At 44.9% G+C, this 23,227-nt stretch overlaps 1 long non-coding RNA gene across 1 annotated transcript in view; it reads right to left on the minus strand.

The window, feature by feature from the left end:
- Positions 1 to 33: 33 nt before the first annotated feature.
- Positions 34 to 23,227, minus strand: part of LOC128114599 (uncharacterized) — a 35,007-nt gene continuing 11,813 nt past the window's right edge. The window contains exons 2-3 of the long non-coding RNA XR_008219810.1: positions 705 to 21,306; positions 34 to 486 (exon numbers count right to left, since the gene is read on the minus strand). This is a non-coding gene — a long non-coding RNA (uncharacterized LOC128114599). The remainder of the gene's footprint in view (positions 487 to 704; positions 21,307 to 23,227) is intronic.

Here is a 23,227-nt window from a genome sequence, read left to right on the forward strand (position 1 = left end):
TCTGGATAAAGTGCTCATGTAAAAGCCAGACAGGCATGGTGGCTTGCCTGTAATCCCAACGCTTGGGGGGCAGAGGTAAGGATTACCAGAACAAGACTAGCCAGAATCAAGGAGGTCTGCTTTCAACAAGAGACCCTGTCTCAATAAATACAGGAGCTCTATCAAAGAAGACACTGGTATCAACCTCAGGCCTCCATTTGAGCACACACGTGCACCACACAATGTGAATGTGATTGATTATACACATGTACGTCACATATCCGTATAGCAAAACAAAATAAAATGTAGTCTTATGGAGCTTAAGCCCAAGAACAGAAGGGCATCGGACTGAAGGCTTTGATGGGATTTGATGCCCATGTTCAAGCATATTGATCTCAAAGCCACACAGCCTTGCAGAGCATAACTAGTTTCAATCAAAAGCATAGGAAATTCTTATTTCCCACTCTGAGTAATCAAGTGCATGGCTCAAGCTAGTAAAGGAACAACCTTTTTTTTTTTTTTTTTTTTTTTTTTTAAAGATTTATTTATTTATTATGTATAGAGTGTTCTGCCTGCACATTTGTCTGTAGGCCAGAAGAGGGCACCAGATCTCATTACAGATGGTTGTGAGCCACCATGTGGTTGCTGGGAATTGAACTCAGGACCTCTGGAAGAACAGCCAGTGCTCTTAACTGCTGAGCCATCTCACCAGCCCCAGGAACAACCTTTGAAGATAAAAGGGACCCCCTCTTTTAAACGTACAAGGCTTGAAGACAAGTGTTACTATGCATAGTTGCTGCTCTGCCCGAACGAGCACCCGAGGCTCCACGTGCCACCCTCATTGACTGAGCCCTGGTGAGCTGTCTTCTCTAGACCACTTACCTCAGCAAAGCCACTCGGCTCCTCGGCCCAAGTGTATGAATGTTGTGTGTGTTCGTATGGGGTATGTGGTCACAGGTGGAGGCCAGAGGTCACTGTTGGGTCTCATCAGTTTGGCTACATTGGCTCACCAAGGAGCCCCAGGGATCCTCCTGTCCTCCCCCAACCCCCAGCACTAGATTCCAATGCACCTAACTTTGGGGGTTTGGGGAGCCAGACTCCAATCTTCATGCAAACCATGGCAGGCACTTTACCCACTAAACTATGTCCCCAGCCTGTTTCTCGGCCTTTTAAATCAAGGAAATTGGACTAACTGGTCTTTCCAGGGTTTGTTTGCAGATTTTAGACCAACATAAAATGTGTGGCTGTCTTCCCCAGGAAGGGGAAACAGCTAGAAGACAGTCAGCCTGGACTCACTTTCTGCAGAAAGGTCTTGAGTTCTCTTAGAGTTTCCTGCGTGAGGGACCATGTTTAGAGATGCGGTGACATCTGTCTGATGGATGTGTGCATCCCATAATTGGCTATCACAGTTTGTGATGTAACTGACAAGATAAGCGTTTAGTTATAGCACTGTACGATAAGGGTTATTTGATAAATGATAGCTGCTTCCAGACAGTTGGACGGTTTTTTTTATTTTTGCATCCATTATGGTGACACTTGGCTTTAAGATAAACATTAACTGAGGTCCCCAGTTGGTAGCATAAGTGGTGTAGGCAGTCTTTGAGAGTGTATTCTGCTAGTTGACACGATTGATTTATTAAGAGATAGAGTCTTACTGTGTAGTGCAGGCTGGCTTTGAACACAGAACTGCCTCAGCCAGTCTCATGCCAGAGTCGCAGGCCTGAGCCACCACGGTAGACCTGTCCCTGATAGGCAGGGCCACTTCACTTTTCAGCTTTTTAAATAGACATGATTGTGCTAAGTGACTTATGAGACGTGGGTCCCCAAACTTTGACCTAGGTCAAATGTTTAGCTATCCAGGAAGGAAAAATAATAGTATAAAGTTATCAGCATGAATTTCCTTTTTATTGTAAGACAATTCCAACATCTACAGTATTGAAGTATTCTTCAATGAAATGTTGGTAGCGGTATCAGTTCCCTTAAATACTTTCCTTTCTTTCTCTTTTTTGGTTTTTCGAGACAGGGTTTCTCAGCCCTGGCTGTCCTGGAACTCTCTTTGTAGACTAGGCTGGCCTCGAACTCACAGAAATCTGTCTGTCTCTGCTTCCCGAGTGCTGGGATTAAAGGTGTGTGCCTCCACCGCCCAGCTAAGTACTTTTCTTGTTAAAATATAAAGATTGCAGCCATACAAATTTGTCCCTTTTTAACTGCTCTACAAACTCACCAAGTCTGAGCTGCACCAAGCCAAGGTCCTATCAAAAGTTCTAGAATGTGTTTGCTGATGTCAGTGCAGTGTGATGCTCGACTTAAGTTTCAGATCTTGATAGTGAGCTCAGCATGGTGCAGGTTCATGGGAAGTTCGTCATTGCCTTCAATGCTTCAGACTTGCTGCTCCCTTTACCACCATGGGTCCAAAGCAAGGGCAATGCTGCGTGACTTTAGTTTCCCAAAAGATGAGTTTCTGCCTTTCCTGAGCAAAGTCCAGGTTTATTACAGGCTTAAGAAGTCTGGACCGGGAGTCGCTCAGTGACTAAAGTCCCTGCCTCCCACTGCAAGGCCCAGGGTTCAGTCACGAGCACCACAGTTTCTCAAAGTTCCACAGAGGGATTGCACACATTAACATAGTAGCTGCAAATCGCCAAGGTTACTGTAGAGAACAGAGATGAATAAGATTTTTCCATCAGTCAGTAGGACACTGTTAACCTCTTTCTTATGTATCTGGAATTAGTTACTTTTCTCCTTGCTCTGACAAAAATACCTAACAGTTTGGGGGTACATTCCACTGAGGCAGCTGGTCACATGGCATCCACAGTCAGGAAGCAGATGAATATTGGTGCTCAGCTCACTCTTTATTCTTCAAGGACCCCAGGCCATGAGATGGTGCCGCCCTATGGGTGGTAGATCTTCCCATCTCTGTTAGCCGGGTCACAGACAGATCCTGGTGTGTCTCTTAGACGGTTCTCAGTCCTGTCCAGTTGGTGATCATAATTATCCACCACAACCCTGAACAACAAGAAAGCCATTTCACATCAAACGTGCTGGGAGAATGCCGGGCCAGCCTTGTGTTCTAAAGATAGTCCTCACTGATGATAGCACCTGTACAGGTCTCTGGTGACAGACTTTTCCTTGTGTTTCCAACCTGTCTCCTAAGGACAGCCAGAAGTTGATTCTTCACAAGGCCTCAAGTGAGTAAACAGAGTTATATAGATTTACCAGTTTATCATTCATTATTCCTGTGTGTGTGCATGATTGGGGGGGGGGGGGTATTTTTCATTGAAAATAATTTTCAGCATTGCCTGCTTACCTATGGGGATAAGTTGTTATCTTCTACTGTTCCCATCACAAGCCCGAGTTCTCTCTCTCGGGCTAGGCTCATCTAAGTGCATGGAAGGTGTGCTCCAGGTTCCAGGATCCACTAAACTCAGAAAGTCTGACAGTTCCTTTAAAATCCAATCTCTTACGTCATCCGTCCCTGCAGGGCAATCCTTCTCTCTCGTGTTTGTTTGGGTTTTGTTTTCTTTTATGTTTGTTGTTTGAGTCAGGATCTCCCCATGTAGCCCTGGCCTTGAACTCCCAATCCTCCTGCCTCAGCACTGTGTCTCCAGAATCCTTGTTTGATATTTATTGACGCAGTTCAGCCATGTGTTCAACTCAACATTGTGACTTTAAATTCCTCAACTGTTGTCTTTCCAACACACTAGCCCCATGGTCTGTCCATTTTTCACTCTTCCAACTTAAAGCAACCTCCCTCGGAACCCTGCAAACCCTAGATGATGTCACGCAGTCTTTTGGCTTCAGTCTGGGCTCGGAGTGCCACCTAGTGCACAGCGTCTGGTACTGACAACACAGAACCCTAAATTACATTTTGTGTGTGTGTGTGTCTGTACTGAAGCCCCTGACCTTGTGTACCCCTAAAGTGAGGGTCACTTTCAGCAGCTGACATTTGCGACTTCCCCATGGTTTGGACATCTGGTTTGGGAAATCGCCAGTAGTGTTCTTTTTTTTTTTTTTTGAGACAGGGTTTCTCTGTGTAATTTGGTGCCTGTCCTGGATCTCCGTCTGTAGACCCGGCTGGCCTCGAACTCACAGAGATCCGCCTGCCTCTGCCTCCTGAGTGCTGGGATTAAAGGCATGCACCACCACCACCCAGCACCAGTAGTGTTCTTAATCCCTGAGGGAAAAGTTTTAAAATTTTGGTCACTAAAGTTAATGACTAGAGCAGCATTCAGTGAATGTTTCAAGTTAACACCCGCAATGGAATGCAACTTTAAAGGCTACAAAGATAATTGTCCAGAAGCTAACATTCCTATTTTCTCCTCTCCAAACCTGAAAGTCCATTTTGGTTTGTTTATTTTATTGTTTGTTTTCTCTATTCTGGTATGCTACATCTAATATGCTAAACTTGGGTTGTGGTTTTTTTGTTGTTTTTTGTTTTGTTTTGTATTTTCTTTCCCAACCAGGGCACCATTCTGAATAACCTGCCCTAACAGGTTTGGCTGTGATGTATCCAATCAGCAGTAAAGCTGTGACTTAGCTGGCATAAAAAACCAACCAGTAAGCCAAGTTTGACCCAGTTGAGGGTACAGCTAGGTGGTAGAGTGCTCACCTGGTGTGGCGTGACCCCAGCACTGCAGAAGTAAAAGCCACACACCTCTGTCCAGTCTGTTCGGACTTGGCATGCTCAGGGTGCAGCAGAGAGAGGGGGTGGTGCCCTGTTGGGTAGCAGCTTTCTTGACACAGCCCATCACCCCATGATAAGGTCACCTGCTTCGTTGGTCCTCACCCCTCCTTTTAAAATGATTTGGGGCCTAAAGAGATGGCTTAGAGGTTAAGAGTATGTAGTTAGCGTTCTTACAGAGGACCCAGGTTTGGTTCCCAGTGGCCACACTGGGTGACTCATGACCACCTGTAGTTCCAGCTCCAGGGATCTAACACTTCTAGTCTCCAAGGACACTTACACACACGTAGAAACATAAATGCATATGCATAATGAATTTTTAGACATTTCTTATTTACATGTGTATGTATTTGCCTACTTGTCTATGTGTGCACCACATGAGCACAGGTGCCCAGAGAAGTCAGAAGAAGGTGTCAGATCCCCCTGGAGTTGGAATTGGCAGTTATGGGCTGTCTGATGTGGATTATGGGATCCAGGACCTCTGCAAGAGTACCAAGTGCTCATAACGGCTGAGCCATCTCTCCAGGCAATCCCCTACCCACTCTGTAGTCAGGAGAGCCTCTTAGTAACTGAGCTGACCACTGTCTACAGTGCTGCTCCAACAACCATCCACGTCGCAAGGTGATGGCCAGCCTTGACAGCTTGCTTGTCTCCCATTCCCCTGGCCTCACTTAACACTAGTCACAGCTTCCACGGCTATTTCAAGAGATATGACAATGGCAGCTGCTGCCACAATTGGGGTGCCAGGCTCTGGGGCTGGGACATACTGTGTGGGATCCTCATTGTTAGGCAGGAACCCTTTGATGCAGCAGCCCTTCTACACCAGACTGGACTTTGTCCCTTTGGAGGCCAGAGTTCCTAGTCTATTTGGCTTTCCTCTTTCATCCTCTTGGACATGTAAAGGAGTATCTCCACCTCCCATTGTTTTCTCCCATCTGCCCTGTGTGCACCGTTACCTCTGTGTCCCTGGCCATCTGAGCAAAGTGGTCAGCTCAGGGTTAGACAGGGGGAAGGATAAATACATATTTCATTATCTGTGAGCCAAAAAGAAACTGCTCTGACCAAGCTTGACATTGCTGGTGTTGGTCTGCGAAGCCTGCTAGCCACATATCACCTCCTTGAGGTGGCATGGATGTGTATAGAGATTGCAGGTTTCTAAATCCGACTGAGATTCAAGCCCCTTCTCACTCGCACTTCGTTGAGTTCTTGAGGTTATTCTCTGCAATGGTTAGTTTTACGTGTCAACTGGGTAGGACATGGGATACTCAGATAATTGGCCAGTCAATAATTGGTGTTGTAGGTGTTTGTGTGAGTGTTTTAGAGTAAGATGAAATTAAAGCACTAGATGAAATAAAGCAGATTGCCATCAGCAAAGCACCACAGACCTCATCCAGTCCTCTGAAAGGATCAGGAAGGCTGGAGTATGGTCCAGTTTCAGAGCCCCTGGCCCTGGATTCACTCCCCGGCTTGGGTGCACACAGCCATGTGTGCCACTCCCAGCTGCTGTGGGTCCACACTGGAATTGAGGGTGAAGCAAAAAGATGACAAGGTTGGGACCAGCCTAGGCTATACTCTAAAAGAAAAGTTGTGTATTTCCCTGACTTGTAAAGTGCAATTGGAGATTGCATTCTCATCCCTGATCATCAGGGCAGAAGAGGCCAAAACACGCAGGAGTTTACCTACCAGGACCTCATCAGAGAACAGAGAAAATCAGTGGCTGCTGCTTAGGCATTATCATTATATAATGAAGAGATGCCCAAGCCAGATGTTTCTTGACCTCTGTACAGCTATAACTGAGCACCCATCCCTCCACCCCCTTATTGTCCCCAACGTCCAGTGACCATGGGTCAGCTTCTGAATGACCCATCTATGACTGAAACTGCAAGGTGGCTTATTTCACTTAACATGTTGTCAAGTTCCATCTATGTTATAGCAAATGACAGGTTCCACTGAGTGTTTACAGGCACCACGTTTTCTTTGTTCATCTGTTGACAGACACTGCAGCTGATTTCATGTCTGACCACTGCTGCAGTAAACGTCAGAGAACAGATGCCTGTTGTAAATTAAGCCACCCCATTTGTAATTGCAAAGGGGATTGTGTTAATTATATATAATAATAATGGTGCTAGAGCACTTGGTCAGGTCATTAACCTTCCTGAACCTTTATAACACAGGAGTAGTAGGACTATCTCACCGAGTGGTCATGAAAATAAAACACAGGTCATACATTTGTCCAAGGAAAACACTGCAGAATTAGTTACAAATCTAATTGACCTTTGTTGGAGATCCATGAAATTGAAACGGCCTCAACTCTACAAAGTCAGACAAGGGCTCCCACTGGGCAGGAGTAAAACAAGGTTTTGTTGCATAACAGTACACAGACAGTAAAAATTAAGACTGGTCTTTACAGCTCTGGGGAGCGAACCCATGACCTCCTCATCCATGCTAGGCAAGAGCTTTACCACCGTAATCCACCCCCACCTCACATTACTCTTCTGTAAAGACTGAAGGAAAGGCCAGCTTCCTTGTCCAGCTGACTCAGCCTGGACTCGGGACTCAGCCTGGACTCGGTGTTCGGGAGAGCTGGTCTGGCTGGGTTTATCTGCTTCCTTAAAGGTGTCATGTGGTTTGGGGCCTTTTCATCTCCGTTCTGACTTTGGACTCTTGGAGCCTGGAACAGGAGCTTGCTCCAAACCGTGAATATCCCATAATTTTCGCCCAGCCCCTAAGAGTGTTCAGTTACTCATTGTCACTTGATGTTAAATAGCATGCCACCATGCCACAGGAATTGTGACCAGTTTGTGTCTGAGAAGCTGTTTCCTTGACCAGAGTCTACAGCTTAATCATAATCCCAATCGACGAACCATTTCCTACAGGGCTAGGTTGCTTTGTTTGCATGGCCCTTGTGTGACCAGACTCCCTAAGAGGAAACTGGAGAGAGATAAGAAGAATAAACACCCACCCACATAAGGGGAGGACCCTGGAAATGAAGAAGAGAAGCAGTAGGAGCAGCCCTGCTATTCCACCTCCCCCCGGTTCCGTTCATCCTTGGTTCATATCTGCCTGGTGCATAGGGAGAATGCAGGGTCTGCAGACTAAATAAATAAGTGTAACAAAAAATGTAAAGAAATACCAAGCACGGGGTAAAAAGAGAGAGATGTCATGGTGTTCGGCAGCAATGGAACAGATATCCTGCCTCTCCCTTGACAGTGTGGGGAGATAGATCAAGGCAATGGCAGGAGAGTGTGCTATGACATGGAATTTCTAGTGCTTTCCTGCCCATACAAATGTCATAGCACTTTGCTTATCGTCACTCAGTCACTTAGGCTATGACCTAAACTAAGACAAGTGCTTGCATAGGACTCTGCCCTCAAATGAGGCATATTTCTCATAGCATCACCCCAGCGGATATCACAGTACGGTCAGGTTTCTTGCTCTTCATCTTTGGATGGCCAGAACAGGTAGATCTGCCTTGCAAAGGTCAAACTGTTAACAAGGGAAGGATGGAACTCAAAGTCAGGTATATATACTGATCTGAAGTCCTACTGCATCTACAGGTCACCTCCTGTGTCATACTCAAACATACAGATGTGGTTTCCTCCAGCCGTGGCTTCTGCATGCATGGATGAGCCCAACCACAGATTGAGAAGCTTGGGGGCGCGCAGTGCTCAGAGCTCAGTCTCCAAAGGAGGAAAGGAAAGGCTGTGTTGAGAACAGGCTGCGCCATGGTCTCAGTCATCCCATATTGTGTCAAACTGTGTGTTCTCGGTGTGTCTTGCCCTGAGAGACTCCATTTTCCAAACATCCCTTAACTCTGTCTGGAGGGTGGAGGGTGACTGTACAGCCAAGTGGACAAGTGAACATCATCTATCCAGTACCACTCACACACCACAGTCTCAAAGACTTATTCCCGGGAGTAGAGAGGGAGCTTCCCTGTGATTTACCAGGGTGGATTGAGACTGTGAAGTCACATGGATGTATTAAAACTGCATCAGGAAAACCAGGACCAAGAACTTAGAAAATGTGCCAGGCCAGGGAAAGGGTCCAGCTCCCTTACCCAAACCCCATGAATTAATGGACCTAGCACTGTGATGGCAATAGTCTCACCAACCTGTCCGATAGCTGGTGTGCAAGTCAAGGACTGGCAGGCAGAGAATGCCCGACTGTTCCTGGGGCTTCATCTCAGCTCCTCTCCTGTCACTGATGCAGCCTGCCCCACCACTGACCTACCTCCTCACCTCTTCAGACTTGAGCCCATCATCTCCTGGTCCAACCCTGTTCTGCCCTCTGGCCTCAGTAGCTGACACCTTGGATCTCAAAGCTCACTTTCTGACTGCCTGACCTCTACAGTGAAAGCTTCCTTGGGGCTGCTCTGGGTTCCCTTATTATCTATACAGGCTCTATTTGCATTTCTCCCAACCCATTTCTAGAAGCTCGTGAACTCTGTTGTACCCTCTTTACCTTGTATTTATTCTGAAATATATATATATATATATGCATATATATTTATAGATACACTTACTGTGTGCTGTGCAATATGAGAGTTGATATTAGTGATTAAGTCTGAACTAAAAGGACCCACATTGCCTTGACTAGGTTGCTAAAGAAGGTGGGATTCTTTAACAAGTTGCTAGCAATAAACCTATAGCTGTTCCAACACTGTAGGAAAGCACAAATGTGTCCATCCGTTTCTGGCATTCCATGGCAGTCGTTTCCTGTAGAGGACGTGTGCATCCAGATTTGTGTTTGGCCTCTTCTGAGTCTCCTCAGCCTCCACTTCTTTCAAGTTCTCCCCTTCGTTTCTTTCATCCCAGCAGACATTTCTCCTCATGGTGCATTGGACCTTTCACCCTCAGTTACACTGATCTTCCTCTCTGTTCTATACCAGCTGCCATTATTTTTTACCAGAAGACATAACTCTTTCTTTTGTTCATTTATTTGTCTTGTTTGCTTTTTGGATTTTTTTAATTTAAATTTTTTAATTGAAAATTATTTTTTCATACAATATATTCTGATCATGGTCTACCCTCCCAGATCCTCCCCACCCATCCAATTCCATGCTTTCTTTCTCTTTCTCTTTAGAAAGCAAGGTGGTGGGGGTTGGGGGGAAAATGAAGAAACAAAGAAAAATCATGAGAAACACCAAAAAAACATAAAAATGCAAAATTAGAAAATACAATATACAAGCAAAAGGCCAGTAAGTTTTTTTTTTTAATGAGCAAACAAAGCAATATGAAAAAAAGAAAAAAATCTCCAAATATCCCATTGAGCTTGTTCTGTGCTGCCATCTACTGCTAGACATGGGGCCTGCCCTTAAGTGTGGTTTATATACCCAGTGAGACTCCACTGAAGAAAACGGAGTTTTCCCTTGCAAGCAGTGGCAATTGGAAGTAGATTCTTGGTTAGGCATGGAGGCTTGTGTTCACTGACCCTCTCAACCCTGGGGCCTGTGCAGACCCTGTGCATGCTGCCACAATCTCTGTGAGTTCATTTGTGCATCAAGCCTGGTTTGTTTGTTTGTTTGTTTGTTTGTTTGTTTGTTTGTTTTTCCCAGCAGGATCTCATGGAGCCCGAACTGGTCTAGAACTTAGCATTCAGCCTAGAAGGACCTTGAATTTCTGACCCTCCTACCTCTACCACCCAAGTGCTGGGATTACAGATGTGCACCAACATGCTTACTTTGTGGCATGCTAGAGATGGTGGGTGCTAAGTGAGCAACATGCTCACTTCATGGTATGTTTGAGATGGTATGTGTTGGATGAGCAACATGCCCACGCCCACTTCATGTCATGTAGAGACGGTGTGTGCCAAGTGAGCCACATGCCCACTTCATGGCATGCTTGAGATGGTGTGTGCTAGGTGAGCACTCTACCAGCTGAGCTACATCCCAGATCCATCTTTTCCTTCTTTTCTAACTCCTACTTGAGGTGACTGTTGACAGGCACAGCAGATACTGGCCCCACCTGTCTCATATTACCTGTGGACAGTCAAAGCCCTTGAGCTTAGCATTTTCTCTGTCATACACACCTCCTCACCTGCCTGATATTTAAGCCTCTATTCATTGCTTAGTGTTGCCCACACTTACCTCCATATTCCAGCCTCCATGTCTGCTTACACTATTCAATCTCACTCCTGTTTTGTTTCATGGTGCCGGATGTTGAACCTAGGGCCTTGCCCACCCTAGGCAAGCTGAGCTAGACCTCCAGCCCTGAACGACTTTTTCTTTTCCTTGTATTTTCTTAGAAAGTCTTACTGAGTATTTTTAATTTGCTGTGCTCTGTGTATGAAGTATATAATGTAAATATAATGTGTGGACATGATCAGTCCCAGTACTTCAGAGGCAGAGGTAAGAGGATTGCTGTGACTTCAAGGCCAGCCTGTTCTACATAGGAAGTTCTAGGCTAGCCTCAGCTATACAGTGAGACTGATCTCAATGAATGAATGAATGAATGAATGAATGAATGTTACTTGCTTATAATCCAAACATTCTTCCTTTTAATATATTTTGGTGTGTTTATACTGGTACCAGTAATTGCAGTCCTATCATTTTTAAATAATTTCTTATTTTTAGCTTCTTTTAAAAAGTGACCATGTGTGCCCTGCTTGTTTCAGGTTGGTTTGTGAGTTTCTTTTGTCGAATTTAAAGACTTGTGGTTTTGTTATTTGTCTCCTTTATAACAAAGTCTGTTTAACCCCGTATGGGTTCGGTGGCCTCTGCCTTCTGCAGGTGAACATGCAGCGTGAGATGGACCAGATGTAGAGAGAGGGAGGAAGAGAACAGATCATTGCTGCAAGGCTTCTGAAGGGAGTGTGCACAGGGATGCTCTGCAGACCGCTGCACGAAGAGCAGAGCTGTTGTTAACCTGCCACTGGTGAAGCCGAGAGTCACACCTCATATTAAACTGCAGTGACGAGCGAGATGATGTGAGAAACGGAGGAGGATGTAAAAAGAAACAACAAAGAGGAAAAAAAGTCCCAGAAAGGACCTTAGTCCAAATGGGACTTTAACATAAAAGTCACCATTTCAAGCCATCAAAGCAAAGAAAGATAAATTATCCAAAGCGTATTCCTAAAGTGGCCGGGGGAGCCAACTGGGGGAAATGTTAGAGCCCTTGTACAAATACAGCAGTAAACCCAATGATAATTCATTAATGAAGAATTTTAAACCAAATTCCAGATCCATTCCCTTCCCCAAAATATAAAGGCAAAGAGACTCTGTAGTTTTGGAAGATAGTATGGTATTTTTAAACTTTTAGTAAGAGTTTATAACAACATCTTTAAAATAACATTTTAAAGAATATTATACTACTTAGAAAAATAGAAGTCTATAGAAAATCATATACACACAAATACTAATTTTCAATACTCTATAACAATTTTATTCAAAACAAAAACCAAAAAAGAAAAACAAACACTTCATAGCCTGGTGGTGGTGGTACATGCCTTTAATCTCAGCACTTAGGAGGCAGAGGCAGGCGGATCTCTGTGAGTTAGAGGCCACCCTGGTCTACAGAGCGAGTTCCAGGACAGCCAGGGCTGTACAGAGAAACCCTGTCTTGAAAAAAACAATATAAAACAAAAACTCATAACATTTAGGAAAATAGAACTCTCTACAAATCCAAGAATTGAGTATAATTCTTTTGTTTGTTTGTTTGTTTGTTCATTTGTTTGTTTTTGAGACAGGGTCTTTCTTTGTAGCAGAGGTGGTCCTCAAACACAGGACCCTCCTGTCTTAGCCTTAGTGCTAGGATTGTCAGTGTCCAAGGAGTGTGACCTTAAACGTGGCAGTGTGAGTCGAGGCACTGGAAACGGGAGAGCTGAATCTCTGCCTAGAACACCATGAACACCATCCCCTTCCCTGCCCTCAGAGGTACCAGAGAGGGTTCACTGTGAGCATCTGTTGCTATGGAGAAGAACCCAATCCCAGAGTACCAGATATGGCAACAAGAAGGATGAAAACATCTCCAGCAGGGCTGGATGGAATTCTGCATTTAAGCAGTGAGACCTGAGCCCCTTCCCTCCTGCTTTCTTTCCTTCCCACGCCCTACTCACCCCATCCCAACATGCAAACGGAAAGAAGTGTTGACTATGCAGAGACCCTAACGTATACCCACCCATCGCCGCTAACTGAGAATGAATAGCCAAAGACCACAGACTTTGAGCTAAAGATAATATAGATTAGATAACATGGAAACCAGAAGGAAACAAACAACAGAGAGAAGAAATTTGAAATTCTTAGCTACAGTCTAAGCATTATGACTTAGGGATGTAAGGGAGCCTGGGGATGGCAACAGGAGACCATGGCTTCTTGCTGGAGCCATGAGTTCAATTCCCAGCACCAGTTGAACAAACACAGGATAGCCTTCTTCTATGGTGAAACCACTTACCTGGTTATAGTCATTAAATTGTTAGTCTCAATTTTTTTTACCCAAACTGGACAGATGGGAAAGGACAGCACTTTTTTCTGCTTATAGCATTTACCTGGCTATTAAAACGGGACACAGGTAAATCCTGGAAGCCTAGTCCATGGTGGGTGTGCGGGGGGAATCAGGGATGGGGTGGTTCACAATTTCTGGGATTCTAGCCCATGGTGACCCCATGGTTGTTTCAGGCCTGTGACAGCGTGGTTCATCTTGCTTGAAATGCACGGCATGAGAAGCCTGTTCACAGAAGGCCAGCTGGGAAGCAGAAGGAAAGAGGAAGGGGCCTGGGTCTCAACATCTCCTTCAATGGCACACCTCCAATGACCCCATTCCCTCCAGCTAATACCCCTCTGAAGGAGTCTACCATTCCCAATAGCGCCACTGGCTGAGAGCCAAAGCTTTAACACATGGCTCCCGGGAGGGTGGCATTCAAGATTGAGTTATAACAGATACTAAAATCAGTTAAAGTCTAGGAACCAAGAACAACCAATATTGCAAGCCATAAATAGAACAAAAGACACACAGGATTTTATGGAGAAAAGTCTAAACTTTCCATTAAAAACAAGCAAACAAGGGGGTTAGGGAGATGAGTCAGTCACTAAAGGGCTTGACTTGCACTCATGAGAACCAGACTTTGGGGCTCCTACACCCACATACAAAGCCAGGCAAGGTGATGTCCATCTCTTACTGTTCTAGGAGGTGGAGACAGGTGGATCCTCATCCCTGGTCAGTCAGCATGGCCAAATAGATGAAAAACCCTCAACGAACAAGGTGGGGAGAGATTGAAGGTGACCCACAACATCAACCTCTGGGCAGCGGCATGCACTCGAGCCAGCATGCTAGCATGCACATTCCCACATGAACATATACATACAATACATATTACACATATGAGAGAGAGAGAGAGAGAAATAGAGAGATTGATTGATTGATTTTAAAATCCAAGCAAACAAATACATACAAGGGCATGAATAGATGGAGCATCTAGCATATAAAACAGTCAGGATTGCTGTGTTAGCCATGTCAGTTCCTCCCAGAGTCATCTTTGCAGTTAATGCAACCAAACCCCCATGCTTTTTGTGGACTTTAAAATCCATATGAAACAGTCAAGAATAGCTCCATTCTGGTTGTTCCCAGCTGAAATCTCAGCACCAACAAGTTGAGACTGAAGATTACTGAGTTTGAGGCTAGCCTGGTGAGTTCTGAGCTAGCTTGGACTACACTGAGATTGTCAAAGAAATAAAGAATAAGCCGAATACAGCTTATGATAAAGCTGAAGTAACTGAAGTCACCTGGTTCCATGGGGTCCAAAAACACCAGAGAAAGGAGCAAAGGCGCCATCAAAATGTCCAGAGCTTAAACCATGACAGGAAAAATGTCATACGGGCTTCCACCACAGGAAAAATGACATACGGGCTTCCCGGACCATTCCACACACATTCCCAGGAACAAGTCAAGAATACAATGCAGACACCAGAGTGCTTAGAAGGTTTGCTCACATCCGTCTATAACTACACCGTAACCCAGCATTCAGGGGATGAAGGCAAGGACAGCCGGGTTTCTAGGCCAACTTGGGACTCAAACAAAAACAAGGTTTTAGAGAAGAAGAAAAAAAAAAAAGACACCGAAATACTTTAATGACCTTGAGATGAGGAAAGAATTCTTAAGATTCCAAAAACACAAACTCGAAAGGGAAAAAGCTGATTGCATAGATCCCGTAGGGATTTGATTGCATACATATTTAAAACTTCCACCTAATATGCAGAATGTATAAAGAAGAATAAGGTTTTAAAAAAGGAAGGGCCGGCAAGGTGGCTCAGCGGGTGGCGGCATTTGCCGCCAAGCCGACAGTTTGAGTTTGAGCCCCCGATCCACGTGCAGGAAGCAGAAAGCCTACTCCTCCGGATCCCCCACCCCAACCACGCCAATTTTACACAGCAAAGGAAGTGCAAGAGAAACTGTGGAAGCAGGGACACCTGAGCAGGGGGAAGATGTGTCACCTCCTGAGCGACCAGGACATTGTCGCTTTAAAAATAAAAATAGGATGCCAGTGAATGTGCATCTGATTGTCAGAACAATCTAGTCACACTCAATTTGCTTTTCTTCAATTGTTTTGTATTTTTTATTTATTTTTTGAAGATTTATTTATTTATTATGTATACAATGTTCTGGTATGCCTATATGCCAGAAGAGGGCGCCAGATCTCATTATAAATGGTTGTGAACCACCATGTGGTTGCTGGGAATTGAACTCAGGACCTCTGGAAGGACAGTCAGTGCTCTTAAACTCTGAGCCATCTCTCCAGCCCCATTTTGTATTTTTTTTCCAGAGCTGGGGACCGAACCCAAGGCCTTGTGCTTGCTAGGCAAGCACTCTACCACTGAGCTAAACCCCAACCCCTATTTTGTATTTTTTAAATAAAAAAATGTACAGTATATTCTGATCATGACTTCCCCTCTCTCATCTCCCACATCCCCACCCATTCAATTCCATGACTTCTTCTCTCCCTTCTTAGAAAACAGATACATGCAAAATTTAAAAATGCTTAAAAAGGAATGTTAAACTCTGGAGGAAAAATAGTTTTAAAAATTCAAAGCTGATTTTGAATTTTTATCCTTTAAAAACTCTTGTGTCACAGGTTTCTATATATTTACAATACACAATAAAATAAATGCCTGGGGGTAGTGATGGTGCACACCTTTAATCCCAGCACTCGGGAGGCAAAGCCAGGCAGATCTCTGTGAGTTCGAGGCCAGCCTGGTCTACAGAGTGAGATCTAGGAAAGGCACCAAAACTACACAGAGAAACCCTATCTTTAAAAAAAAAAAAAAAAAAAAAGCAAAGAAAAAAAGAGTCCTTCCTGCTCTTACAAAGGACTAGAGTTCAGTTCCCAGAACCCATGCCCCAAGACTCACAACTCCTTATAACTCCAGCTCCAGAGGATCTGATACCCTCTACACTCCAAGGGTGCTGTACCTACACGTACAAACCTACACACAGGTACACACATACACATAAATAAATAATAAATCTTCACACAAAACTGTGGCACAGGAGCTGTCTCTTCAGAAAGAAGTATAATTAGCATAGTTTTATCTGTGATATTGAATATTATGTATACATTATACATAATATATATATGCACACATTAAATATAGATGGTAGGAATACAATGGGGGGTCCTTTCACATAATTTTTGCATTTTCCAAATGTCTAATATGTTACAATTTAAGAAGAGAAAGAGAGAAGTAGATAGTCTTAATCTAGTGCCCAGGCCTTACACATCATTGGAGGATTTTAAGGAATATATGCTGTTCCCTTTTTAATTTAATTTATTTATTTATTGCTCCCCCCACCCAACCAGTGTTTCCTTTTACAAATGAACCTTAGCAGATACAAAATAAAGTAACATTAACAGTGTAGTAGGTGCTGCTTGGATACACATGTACATTTTGTGATTTTATGTAATTTTTAAATCAGGTTAAACATCCTGGCAAACAGTTATTTTTTTATGGTCAAAAACAAACAAAAAAAAAACCTTTGTTCTGGCTTTTTGAGGTACTCAGTACATATCTTCCATCTGTTTTCACTCTACCACAGACAGCACATCAGGACTTCTTCATTCTGGGGTTTTGTTTGTTGCCTTTTTTTTTTTTAATTTTTATTTTATGTGCATTGGTGTTTTGCCTGCATGTGTATGTGTGTGTATATCTTGGAGTCACAGACAGTTGTGAGCTGCCATGTGGGTGCTAGGGAATTGAACCTGGGTCCTCTGGAGCAACAGTCAGTGCTCTTAACCACTGAGCCAGCCACTTGGTTGTTGTTTTTGTTTTGATAAAAACAAGGTCTCCCCAAGCAGTTCAGCCTGGCCTTGGACTCCGGACTCGAGTTTCTCCTGCCCCCTGGTGCTGGATCATGGCAGTACATCATTGTAAAGTGAAATCCACTGACCTGCCCTTCTGCTCAGCCCTTGGTACCCAGCTTGCCTTCTACTTGTTTTACCGTCCATATGCCCGGATGTGCTGAAGGGAATCCTGAACCATACCATATTTCTATTTTTAATCTTTTGAGGAACAAGCTTCTGTTTTGCATCATGTCTATACTAATTTACATTTTCACCAATGATGATCAACGATCTATTTTCTTTCCTTCCTTTCTACTTTTTTGTGGCACTACTTATTGAACCTAGAACCCCACGCATGCTAGGGAAGAGCTCTGTCAGATGAATGGAATAAAAAGTGGCACACACCCACTAGGAAAGTAAAGAAGAGTAAAATCTTGCCATTTGCAGGAAAGTTATGGGACTGGACAGCGTCGTGTTAAATGCAGTAAAGCCAGACTCAGAAAGACAAGTATTGAGTATTTTATCTCATATGCAGAATCTAGATTTTTTCATTCAATAATTATATTTATGTTATTCATTAATTACATTAATTGTATTGATTTATTACATTCATGATATTTTGTCCTGATACTACTGTCCATTTGTGGGGTTTTTCCATCACACAAAACAGAGATGCAGAATCTAGATTTAAACATACATGCATGCGCGCGCGCGCGCGCGCGCGCGCGCACACACACACACACACACACACACACACACACACACACGCAATGCGAAAGTTGAGCGGTCCTAGGAGGAGGAGGAAGAAGTCTAAAAGGAAAGGATAGGGGAGCTAGAGAGGGTAATGGGAGTCTAAAAACACAAAATCCAGCATTTTTGTACACAAAACCTAGATTTAAGTCTACATACCTCTGTGATGAGACAGAGAAGTGGGGGGAGGAAAGGGTCCAACAAGTGGAGGCTGGGGGAAGGGGCAGAGGAAGACAATGTGGCTAGTCAACAACACTAAGGTCCGGTGATAATATAGTGGAAACCTACTATTGGGAAGGGATTCCCAAGGCCCACCCACCTGAGGATCTCAAGGCAGCTCCTATTGCTTGGAGGGGGAGGTGATCCGGACCCATGTCCTGGAAACAAACCTAATGAAACGCACTGAGTCATAAAAAAAGGGGAAGAAAAATGAGATGGAGGTAGAGGAGAGACTCGTTAGGAACTGGGAGGGGATTATCAGGAGGGAGATGAGAGAGTAGGTGAATATGATCATTATACAATACATACATGTGTAATATTGCCATAGTGAAACCCATTATTGTGTATAATTATGACATGCTAACCAAACATACATACACAATTAAGTTATTGTTCCAAAATAAATAATTTAAAAGCAGGACGGAGAGATGTGGACCACTGCTTATCCAGGGAACACAGAAATTAGACAGAACGATTTATGCAACACATTAAGTGAACCGAGTTACCAACCCCCAAAGAACATGATGAATATTCATAAATCCACATGCAGAAAGTTGCCCTTTCTCCAGTGCGTGTCCTGAGCACCTTGGCCAAAAATCAGCTGACGCTCAGGTACGGTGACGCACGTACCACTTGAGAGGCAGAGGCAGGAAGAGTGGAAGGCTAGCCACAGCTACATAGTGAGTTCAAGATCAGCCTGAGCCACAAGAGAGCCTGTCTCAAAAAAGAAAGAATAAAAGCCCTCAGCTGCCTGCGGACGCGAGCATGCCCTTGTCCTGTTCTGTGCCATCGGTCTATGTGTCTTTTTGTGGTTATACCACCCTGTCTTGAGTGCTGTGACTTTGTCGAATGTTCTCAAGACAGGGGACTCAGCCGGGCGGTGGTGGCGCACACCTTTAATCCCGAGCACTCCGGAGGCAGAGGCAGGCGGATCTCTTTGAGTTCAGGGGACTCTCACACCTTCCACTGTGTTGCATGTTGTGTGACTGGCTTTACCCTCCCCCAGAGAGATTTACAAGTGTTACTCCTAGTTCTGTGAAAAATTTATCTTATCGTGTCTGCAGAGTGCTGAGTTGTATTTTAATAATATTGATGCTTCCGATTTATAAACAGATGTCTTTCAATTTGTGTGGATGTGTGTGGATGTGTGTGGATGTCTGTATGTATGTGCATGTATGTGAGTGTGTATATGTGTATGTGAGTCTGTGTGTTTGTACGTTTGTAGGTGTGTGTATGAATGTGTGTGTTAACTTCATTTTCCATAATCAGTATTTCATAGTATTCACTGCCGAGATCTTTCACCTCTTTGATTAGATACAGTCCTAGGCCTTTGGTTTCCTCGTGCCTACTGTAAATGGTTTGCACTCTTGTTCTTATTTCAGATAATTCACTGTTATACAGCAATACCAGCAAAACCACTGATGGAGGGGGGTGGGGGGTGGGTTTTATACCTGGCCACTCTGCCATATCCATTTGTTAGTTCTAATGGCTCTTAAGTGGCATCTTTGGAGTTTCTATATATAAGATTATGACACACAACGCTTCCACTCAGATCCTGACTGAGCCACGCCTCCGCCCTCACGGTGAGCTCGTGCTCAAAGTTTTCCATGGAGAGCTGGGGGCTAAAAGAAGGCAATGCAGCTGTGAACTGCAAATATAGTCTCCTCGAATTCTAGAGGGACAGCTGTGCAAGGCATGGCGGGACCCATCTTTCCCGCTGCCTTTTCTTTGATTCCCAAGACTGTGAAAACAGAGGAACTGTCAATAAGAGGGGACAGGCACTTTCCAGTGGACGGAGCTGTGCGGGCTGGAGGCTAAATTTAATGGTGAAAGGTTAGCGTTCCTTGAGGCACTCCTGCGGTAGTTGGCAGTTGCTGGCATTGCCAAAGAGGCTGCTAGCTCCAACCTGGCTCAATCCAGCACACCGCCGTTCTCTAAGCACCTAACCACAGGTGGACGTCGTCGTCGTCGTCGTCCGAGAAGCTAAGTGAACTTAACCAGTTTCACACAGCTGCCTCTGAGAGGGTTTAGTTTCCTTTCTCACTCAATGCTGGACAGTGATGAAGGCCAGAGGGAAGAAAGTGTCTCTGGATGAGGCTAGCAGGGGAGATGAGAGCAAAGAGAGCAAACAGCAACGGGAGAAAGATGTGGAAGAGGAGAGCTTGAAGGGGAGTGGTCGCTTTAGGGTTCATAAGTTTTTGTGCATATATGTGTGTGTTGTACATGTGTGGGTATGTGTGCACATGAATATATATTCGTGCGGAACCAAAGTTGACACTGTGTATCTTTCTTTATTGCTGTCTATCTAATAGTTTTTATTTCATGTGTGGGGGTGTTTGCCTGCATATAGGTCTGTGCACCGTGTGCATGCCTGTTGCCCAAAGAGGCCAGGACAGGGTGTCAAATCCCTGGGAGGAACTGGAGTTGCAGATGGTTGTGAGCCACCATGTGGGTGCAGGGAATTGTGTCTGGGTCCTCCGGGAGAGCCAGCTCTGAACCCCTGTGCTGTTCCTCCAGCACCAACCCACCTGCATTATTTTTGTTTGTTTAGTGACAGTGAACTTGGAACTGGCCAGAAAGCTCCATGGATCCACCTGTCTCTGCCTCCTCGGTGCTAGGGGTTCAGCCACTCACAATCACCCTCAGTTTTTTAAGTGTGTGCTGGGACCTGAACTCAGCTTCCTGCAGACACTTTACCAATGGAGGCATACCCTTAGCCATGTTTTTGTGGGTTCTGTTTTGTTTTTCCTTTTGATGGTGGGGAGTTGAATCCAGGACCGAGTGCATACCAGGGAAACATTCTGCCAGTGAGCTGCATCGCCCCCCCCCCCCTTGTTTTTCTGACACGGAGTGAGGATGCCCTTGAACTCACTGCAGTCTAAGCTGCCCTCTACACCATTCTTCTGTCTTCACCTCCTGAGCGCAGGGGTGATGGGCATAGACCGCCACACCAGGCTACTTATTTGTTGTTGTGGCTCTGGATTGCCCAAATATAGCAGCTTCAAATATCATTAATCATTAGCTCATAATTTTCACCAGCTGGGACCCAGGTTCCAGTCCAGGATCTCGCGAGGCTAGAATCAACACATTGGTCAGACTGTGGCTTCACATCAAGACTGTTTATGGAAGGATTCACTCCACCCTCTTGGTCATCAGCTCCCCACTGTCTGTGGCTTGCTGGTATTCTCTCTTCCTGTTGTTGTTGTTGTTGTTGTTGTTGTTGTTGTTGTTGTTTTTCAATCCCAAGGTCCTCCTTAGCTTCTTACAACAGGGACCTCTCCAACAAGATCCTTCAAGAATGTAAACAAGCCAGGAGGTGGTGATCCAGAGAGCCAGGAGGATCTCTGAGTTCAAGGCCAGCCTAGTTTACAGAGTGAGTTCCAAGAAATGCTCCAAAGCTATACAGAGAAAACCTATGTCGAAAAACAAAAAAATAAAAATAATAATAATGTAAATAAGTGAAGAGTTATATTTCTTTTATACAACTCTTGATAATAATCACAGAGTGCAGGGCAGGTGCTGCATGGGTAGCAAACCGACTCAGAGTAAGAACCTGACTCCCTCCCTCCGGCTGCTCTTCCCTGCACTAGTCCTTGCTTCTGAGGTCTGGGGGTTCTTCCTTCAGTCACAGCATGAGACCATGCGATGATTCCTGACATACACTCTGACTTTTGAGCCTATGACTTTGGGAAGGTTTCTGCTTCTGTCGGGCATCTCTCTTGATGAAAAAATTCTTAAGAGAATTATTTTTTTTCTGACTTGAAATACCTGATATAGTAGAAAGATCTGGGAGCTTCATTTCAGCAAAGCAAACCTTCTCTTGCATCCAAGGCATGATGTGCCCTGTATGTCTTCTCCTGATGGAGGATGGGTGCAGGGACAGGATGCTAGCTGGGGTTGGCACTAGCAATTCAGCGCATCAAAAGAAGAGTGTACGAAGAGGGCAGGGTGAGAACCCTGATGCCTTGGTCTGTGCCACCGGAGAAGGACAGAGCGAACCTTTCCAGTGAAGATAATGGAGACCACTTCAGTCCAGGTGTGACGAACCCACCGAGAGATAAAGACAGGGAAGATATAGAGAAGAACTCCTTCAGGAGTGTCCTCCCCCTAAACCGCCCTCCTCCCCACAAACTCCCTCTCCTTCCATCACGAAGTCCGAACCCCCGCACCCTTTCTGCTCCCCCAGAGCTCTGTCCCCTCCTCCCCACAGCGCAGTCACCGTCTCAAATGTTTACTGAAGTGCGGCCTCTGCTGCCAGGTTCCCCAGCCTATCTTAAGACAGGAGGAGCCAAGACCTCACTCCTGACCATCCCTGCGTCTCAAGGATTTCACGGGTGTCAAAGGAAGGACGGAAGCCACCTTCCTTTAAGATGTCTCTGTGTGAAAGGGGACACCTTTCCCCCCACCCCATCTTGTGCTTGCAGTACCCATCATTCTTCCTTTGTGTACAGTGTGGGTTCCATCAGTGTGAGCCGATGGGAAGTAAGAGCCCCGGACCTTCGTGGAAGGCTGCCTTGGTGGAGCCTGCGGGGACAGTTCAAAGCACTAAGAAATCCACCTCTCACTTTTACAAGAACATAATGACATTTCAGATGAGATTTCAGAAAAAAAAAAAAAAAAGTGTCGATCTTTACGAAGGATTTCATGACACTACCTCTAAAAACCTCAGATTCATCTATCGTTTGACCTAGAAACTCCACATCTAAGAGTCTGTTCTAGGAATTTTGTTCACATGTGTGTACGTGACGTAAGCTTAAAATTACTACACGGTATTTTGTCATTGCCAGTGAAAAGAGGTGGCCTAGAAGTGAACAATTGGAGGTCGGATAAAACACAGCGCAGCACAGAGCGACATGCCAGCGGCAGCCATTCCAAGAAAGGAGGCAGCTCTGTCTACACCGATGGGAAACCCTCCACCGTTAGGCAGACAAAAATATGATTTGCTCTGTCCGTTGTCCTCAGTCCTGGGAGGCCTGTACCTGTACACAGGTGCACATATGCACTAACTTAAATGTCACGTGCTTTCAGGAAAAGTCAGTGTCAAGCTTTATTCCTAGACACCATGCTATAAGTATCTGTTGCTCCGACTGCAGGGGTATTACCGCCTCACATCCAGTCCTAAACCGGAAGGTGCCTGGGAATGACGGGCTCCCCACTCACTGAGTCTTTCATGAAAATGGCCAGCAAGCCCAAGGAAAGTGGAGTTTGCCTCCCTGACGGAGAAGATGGGTGCAGCTGTCTCTTTCACATCAATTGGAGAGGTTACAGATGTCTCAGAGAAGGGCTGGGGACATGGCCCAGTGGGAAAATACTAGTTGAGGCCCTGAGTTTGAT

The sequence above is a fragment of the Peromyscus californicus genome, unplaced genomic scaffold (assembly GCF_007827085.1).
Source record: "Peromyscus californicus insignis strain IS unplaced genomic scaffold, ASM782708v3 Scaffold_19__1_contigs__length_69161282, whole genome shotgun sequence".
Taxonomy (NCBI): domain Eukaryota; kingdom Metazoa; phylum Chordata; class Mammalia; order Rodentia; family Cricetidae; genus Peromyscus; species Peromyscus californicus.